Here is an 8,002-nt window from a genome sequence, read left to right on the forward strand (position 1 = left end):
ACAATTATTAAATTATTCACACACATATTAAGACAAACATTCATTCTCACAGACACCTCAGTTTGATCTGAAGGTGGCTGGCCTAAGGATCACATCTGGCCCACATATTGTTTTATCTGGTCACCACAGTGGTTTTTTAAAGTTTCAAATTAAAATGTGATGTCACGACATACCCAACTAAATGACTAAAGGTGAAAAAGACAACATTAAATACTGATGTGGAACACCCCTCGGAATCTCATATAAGTGGAAACTGGTGTAGCTGCTTTGGAAACTGATCAGGTAAGCCAAACATATGCAAATCCCTAAACCCATCAATTCTACTCCTAGGTACTCTCAAACAAATGTATTTATGTATTCACCTAAAAATAGTAGGTACAAATGTGTCATAGAAACTGGAAGAAAATTCAAATTCTAGAATAGGTGGATTCATTGGTATATTCCATTCACAGAATGGAATACTAGTCAATAAGAATTATCTGAAAGTATACACAAAATCATGAGTGAATCAAAAAAATCAGAGAGGAAAAGGGGGAATGGGGGTGGGAGTGGGAAAACAGTTACACTATGACGTTTCCTCTTCCTTATTGAAGTAGTGTAATATCAACGTTAGTATATGCTGATAAATCAAAGATGCACACTACAATCCCTAGAGCAACCAATGAAAATATAATATGAAGAGGTTAAGCTAAAAAAGCCAATAGAGGAGTGTAAAGAGTAGATGCAGCAAAGAAAGTGAAGTGAAGTCGCTCAGTCGTGTCCGACTCTTCGACCCCATGGACTGTAGCCTATCAGGCTCCTCCGTCCATGGGATTTTCCAGGCAAGAGTGCTGGAGTGGATTGCCATTTCCTTCTCCAGGGGATCTTCCTGACCCAGCAATTGAATTCAGGCCCTCCTGCATTGTGGGCAGATGCTTTATCGTCTGAGCCGCCAGGGAAGCCAAGTGAAGTTGCTCGGTCATGTCCGACTCTTTGCGACCCCACGGACAGTAGCCTATCAGGCAAAGAAAACAAACACCAACACAGCAGACTCATATTCAAACATACTATAATTATATTAATTTTAAGTGGACAAAAAGCATAAATTAAGAGGCAGAGATTATCAGAATAAACAAGCAAGACACAACTATGTAACTTTGTACAAAAGGTACACTTTAAAATACACAAATAGGTTGAAGGTGAAAGGACAGAAAAAGATATGCCAGGGAATTCCCTGGTGGTCCAGTGGTAAGGACTCAGCGCTTTCACTGCTGGGGCCTGAGTTCAGTCCCTGGTCAGGGAACTGAGATCCCTGAGCTGCGCAGCAAGGCTGAAAAAAAAATATATACCATGCAAAGAGTAGGTAGCAGAAAGTTGGAGTAGCTATTGTAATATTAGACAAAACAGACCATAAGACTAAAATTATCAGAAATAAAGAGGGGCATTTCATAAACAGTCAATATATCAGGAGGATGATAGCAGTTCTATGAGAGAGATTTACACCTATAAATGCATACATTAAAAAAGAAGGAAGACCTCAGTAACCTAACTAGACACCTTAAGGAATCAGAAAAAGAGCAAACTAAACCCAAAACTGGGAGAAGGAAGAAAATAATAAAAATTAAAGCAGAGATAAATAAGAGAAATTCAGTGAAACCAAAAGTTAGTTCTTTGAAAAGATCAACAAAATTGATAAGCTTTAGCTGAGGGGGGGGAAAAAGAGAGAAGACTAAAATTACTAAAATCAGAAAATAAGAGTGGAGACATCACTACTGGTTATATAGAAATATAAAGGACTATAAGAGAATAATATGAACAATATGTATGCCAACCAATTGGATGACAAAGAAGAAATGGAAAAATTCCACACAACCTACCCAAATTAAGTCATAAAGAAATAAGAAATCTGAAAAGATCTATAGTAAGGAGATTGAATCAGTAATCAAAAACCTCCCAATAAAGAAAAGTCCAGGACTAGATGACTTCGGTGATGAATGCTACCAAATATTTAAAGAAGAGTTAACACTAGCACTTCTTAAACTCTTCCCTGTAAAATGAAGAAGAAACACTTCCTAACATTCCATGAGGGCGGTATTACATGATATCAAAGCCTGAAAAAGACAGTACAAGGAACCTTCAGACCAATATTCCTTACGAATATTCATGTAAAAATCCTCAGAAAATTACTAGCAAACTGAATTCAGCAGTGTATTAAAAGGACTGTACACAACGATCAAGTGGGATTTATTCCTGTAGTGCCAGGAACGTTCAACATATGAAAGTTCATCCATTTAATACACTACATTAATAAAATAAGGGCTTCCCCAGTGGCTCAGTGGGTAAAGAATCTGCCTGCAATGCAGGAAACACAGGAGATGCAGGTTTGATCCCTGGCTTGGGAAGATCTTGTGGAGAAGGAAATGGCAACCCACTCCAGTATTCTTGCCTGAAAAATCCCATGGACAGAGGAGTGAGCAGGGCTACAGTCGATGGGGTCACAAAGAGACATGACTGAGCAACTAAGCAGCAACAGCATTATTAATAAAATAAAGGGAAAAAAACCATGATTATCTCAACTGATGCTGAAAAAGCATAAAATTCAATACCTTTTCACGATAAAAACACCCAAGAAACTAGGAACAGGACTTCTTCAACATGATAAATACTATATATACTACCCACAGCAAATATTATATTTGGTGGTGAAAGACTGAAAGGCTTTCCCCTAAGATCAGAAACGAGAGCATGCCTACTTTTGTCACTTCTACTGGGAGTTTTAGTCAGAGCAATTAGGCAAAAAAAAGAAATAAAAGGCATCCAAATTGGAAAGAAAGTAAAATCATCTTGTTCACAGATGACATGTAGAAAATGCTATATATTCCACAAAATATTGTTCAGTCAGTTCAGTTCAGTCACTCAGTCGTGTCCGACTCTTTGCAACCCCATGAATCGCAGCACACCAGGCCTCCCTGTCCATCACCAACTCCCGGAGTTCACTCAGACTCACGTCCACAGAGTCAGTGATGCCATCCAGCCATCTCATCCTCTGTCGTCCCCTTCTCCTCCTGCCCCCAATCCCTCCCAGCATCAGAGTCTTTTCTAATGAGTCAACTCTTCGCATGAGGTGGCCAAAGTACTGGAGTTTCAGCTTTAGCATCATTCCTTCCAAAGAAATCCCAGGGCCAATCTCCTTCAGAATGGACTAGTTGGATCTCCTTGCAGTCCAAGGGACTCTCAAGAGTCTTCTCCAACACCACAGTTCAAAAGCATCAATTCTTCGGCGCTCAGCCTTCACAGTCCAACTCTCACATTCATACATGACCACTGGAAAAACCATAGCCTTGACTAGACAGACCTTTGTTGGCAAAGTAATGTCTCTGCTTTTCAATATGCTATCTAGGTTGGCCATAACTTTTCTTCCAAGGAGTACGTGTCTTTTAATTTCATGGCTGCAGTCACCATCTGCAGTGATTTTAGAAAAGGCAGAGGAACCAGAGACCAAATTGCCAACATCTGCTGGATCATCAAAAAAGCAAGAGAGTTCCAGAAAAACATCTATTTCTGCTTTATTGACTATGCCAAAGCCTTTGACTGTGTGGATCACAAGAAACTGTGGAAAATTCTGAAAGAGATGGGAATACCAGACCACCTGACCTGCCTCTTGAGAAATTTGTGTACAGGTCAGGAAGCAACAGTTAGAACTGGACATGGAACAACAGATTGGTTCCAAACAGGAAAAGGAGTATGTCAAGGCTGTATATTGTCACCCTGCTTATTTAACTTATATGCAGAGTACATCGTGAGAAATGCTGGGCTGGAGGAAGCACAAGCTGGAATCAAGATTGCCGGGAGAAATATCAATAACCTCAGATATACAGATGATACCACCCTTATGGCAGAAAGTGAAGAGGAACTAAAAAGCCTCTTGATGAAGGTGAAAGAGGAGAGTGAAAAAGTTGGCTTAAAGCTCAACATTCAGAAAAATATTGCTAATAAACCAATTTAGCAAAGTTTCAGGATACAAAGTCAACACAAAAATCAGTTGGATTTTATTCACTAGTACTAAACAATCTGAAAAAGAGAAGTAAGGCAAAAAATTCCGCTTACATTAGTATCAAAAAGAACACAACACTGGACTTCCCTGGCGGTCCAGTGGTTAAAAATCCACATGCCAATGCAGGGGGCATGGGTTCGATCCCTGGTTCAGGAAGACTGCACATGCCATAGGGTAACTAAGCCTACTGAGAAGCCTGCACTCTAGAGCCTATGTGCTGCCACTACTGATGCCCACACACCCTAAGGCCCATGCTCTGCAGTAAGAGAAGTCACCGCAGTGAGATGCCTATGCGCCACAGTGAAGAGTAGCTCTCACTTGCTGCAACTGGAGAAAGCCTGTGCACAGCAACACAGACGCAATAAAGCAAAAAACATTTTTAATTAATTAAAAGAAGAATAAAATATTTAGGAGTAAACCTAATCCAGGAGGTGAAAGACTTGTATGCTGAAAGGTAGAACACTGCTGAAAATAATTAAGACATAAACAAATGCAAAGTTCTATGGTCTGAATGTTTCTGTACCCCAAAATTCATATATTAAAATCCCAGCAGAAACTAATACAACATTGTAAATCAACTATATGTCAATTTTTAAAAAGAACTATAAATTTTTTTAATTAAAAAAATCCTTATACTCTAAAGGTTATGGTATTAGCAGATGGGGCTTTGGGAAGTGCTTTAATCATGAGGGCAGAACCCTTATATTAATGGCATTAGTGCCTTTATAAAAGATGCTCCAGAGAGATCTCTGGCCCCTTCTGCCCTGTGAGGATACTACAAGAAGTCAGTGACACAAAAGAGGGCCCTAATCCAACCAACTATGCTGGCACCCTGATCTTGTCAGATTTTTAGTCTCCAGAACTGTGAACAATAAATTCCTGCTGTTTATAAGCTACCCAATCTGTAGTATCTTTTTATAGTGGCCTTAATGAACTAAGAGAGTAAAAATAATACCAAAGTGTGGAAGTGCTGCTATAACAAATACCTAGAAATACAGAAAAGAGCTTTGGAAGTGGGTATAAGCAGAGGTTGGAAGAATTTGGAAGTATGTGCTAGAAAAAAAGCCTATACTCTTAAGAATGGAAAGAAAGCCTCTCTTTTTCAAGAATACTTAAGTGGTAGCGACCAGAATATTGGTAGAAATACAGATGGAAAAAACCATTGTAATGAAGTCTCAGATGGAAATAAAGAATGTGTTACTGGAAACAGGAGAAAAGGCAATTCTTATTATAAAGTGGCAAATATGGGTTTGATCCCTGGTCTGGGAAGATTCCACATGCCTCGGGGCTGACCCCTCACTCTAGAGGTCAGAGCTGCAACTACTAGAGCCCTCACTAGGAGGGCCAGAACTAGAACCTGAGAGCTGGGCTGCAATTACTGAGCCTTCACCCTAGAACCTGAGAGCTGCAACTACTGGGCCCAAGTGCCACAGCTACTGAGCCCAAGCACCACAGCTACTGAGCCCAAGCACCATAGCTACGGAGCCCAAGCGCCACAACTACTGAGCCCAAGCGCCACAGCTACTGAGCCCAAGCACCACAGCTACGGAGCCCAAGCACCACAACTACTGAGCCCTTGCACCCTAGAGCCTGTGCTCTCCAACAAGAGAAAATGAGAAGCCCGTGCACCGCAACTAGAGAGTAGCCCCTGCTCACAGCAACTAGAGAAAGTCTGCGTGCAGCAGTAAAGATCCAGCGCAGTAAAAAATTTAAAATAAATAATAAAAGGCATGTGCAAGGACAAACTGAGAGATTGGGACTGACATATATACTCTGCTATATATAAAACAGATGATTAGTAAGAACCTACCGTATAGCACAGGGAACTCTACTCTGTAATTACCTCTATGGGAAGCCCTACCTCTATGGAAATAGAATCTAAAAAAAAGAGTGGATAGGGACCTCCTGGTGGTCCAGTGGCTAGCACTCCATGCTCCCAATGCAAGGGGTGGGGGTTTGAACCCTGGTCAGGGAACTAGATCCCACTTGCTGCAATAAGAGCTTGCATACTGCAACTAAAAGATCACGCATGCTGCAATGAAGATTGAAGGTCCTGTGTGTTGCAACCAAGTCCCAGTGCAGCCAAAATAAACTTTAAAAATAAATATTAAAAAAACCCCAAAACATTAAAAAATAAAAATGCAAAAGAGTGAATATAACTGATACACTGTGCTGTACAGCAGAAACACAACATTGTAAATCAGTTATATGTCAATAAAAATTAATTGTAAAAAAAGGATGTGCAGCTGAGTTGGGAATTGCATGATGTTTTACAGTGTATTTTTGCATGGAAATTTTCTTCAGGTTGGCAGGTGACCTGTTGTCAACGTAACCTGTTACGTGACCAGCTTATCCTAACAAAGGAGTCTTTGCGTTGGTGCCAAGTGCTCTATCAGCTTTTAAATGCTCAACCCATGCCCAACAATTTGATGGCTGCTCCCAAGATTTCCATTAGCAATAGCCTTTACCTACACAAAACACAATGGACCCAGTCTGGTTTTTAAGTCAGACCCAGTTGAATTGTGGTCAGTAACCACCAACAGTCCCTGATGTGGAATCTGGGGATAGAACCAAATGATGGGGTTTTCCACTCAAAATAGGGAACGGTGGAAAGCCAATTAGATTGGGAGCTCCATGCAAAGAGAGCAGAGCTCAGAAATGAGAGGAACTTGCCCACCATCTTTGGAAATGGTAAGAAAGACAGAGAACTCAAAAGGGTTCATGGGTTTGCCTGTGTTTCTCATCATCCCCAAAGCCATCAGAAGTATCCTTCAGTTCAGCTGCTGCCAGCAAATCTGTTTAAAAAACAAAATTCAGCTGAGTAAATTTGAAGCTCTAATTGGCTTTATTCAATGATCCATTAATAATAACCCATCTAGTGGATAGAAAGGAACTCTGAGGACCTGTACAAAACAGAAGGCTTTTATAGGCAACAGAGGGTGGGAAAAAAAAAGTTTCTAGTAAAGAATGAATTGACCTTCCTAGAGGGGACAAATGGGATCTATTGGGTGGGTTATCTCTCTAGTGCTGACCACGTAATTCCAGGTCAAGTGGTTAAAGGTCACGTTCCAAGAAGAAGCTGAATTAGGTTAAGTATTAAGTCCTGTTGACATGTGGCTTAGTGCAAGTGACTCCATTTTGGGTTTGTTTCTTTTTTAACACGTGAGGAGAGAGAAATGATTTAAAAGGTGGAATTCTTAGGACTTCCCTGGCAGTTCAGTGGTTAAGATGCTGTGTTTCCACTGCAGGGAGTGCAGATTTGATCCCTGTGAGTAGAACTAAGATACCTGATGCCATGTGGTGCACTGAAATGAAATGGAAATGAAAATAATAAAAAGGTGAAATTCTTAATCAAAGGGGAAACAGGAACTTGAAATTTGAAAAATTCTCAGCCTATTCATATTGAATAAGAGTTCATTTAAGAGAGAATACAAAGGGTGTGGCAGGATTTGGTAAGATTTATATGGAGCTACCATTTCAACAGAAGCTAGGAGCTATTCTAGACAATGGGGAGACTGGTTGATCATCTAAAGACAGGACCTACTTACTGTCCAAGGCAATAGAAGAATGACCCCAGAGGCATTGCCATCACAGTCCCAAACTGAAAGGGCATATAAGGACAGATTAATTTTAAAGGAGAGGCTTCTGTTGCCTGGTACCCTTTCACATTGCAGGCTCTGATCCCCCAAATTCTGGCATCTAGCCCCTCAGCTGCCCTCGGTGTAGTGCAGGCCATGGTGGCAGTTCTTTCAGAGGGCACAGGTGGTAAATCTCGGCAGTGTCCACAGTACTAGGTGTAGCTATGTCCACCCAGATTCCAAAGAATGGACCCTTCTGGGCCTCTGGTGTGCAACTCTGTCAGAGAACCACTTTAGGGTACAGCAGAGAGCTCCTATGATAGCAAAGCCCAGCAGAGTTGTGGGGGTGGGACTGCTCTCAAACCCCTAAACTGGTAGAGCCAGTTTAAGA

The sequence above is a fragment of the Bos taurus genome, chromosome 15, assembly GCF_002263795.3.
Source record: "Bos taurus isolate L1 Dominette 01449 registration number 42190680 breed Hereford chromosome 15, ARS-UCD2.0, whole genome shotgun sequence".
Lineage (NCBI taxonomy): Eukaryota > Metazoa > Chordata > Mammalia > Artiodactyla > Bovidae > Bos > Bos taurus.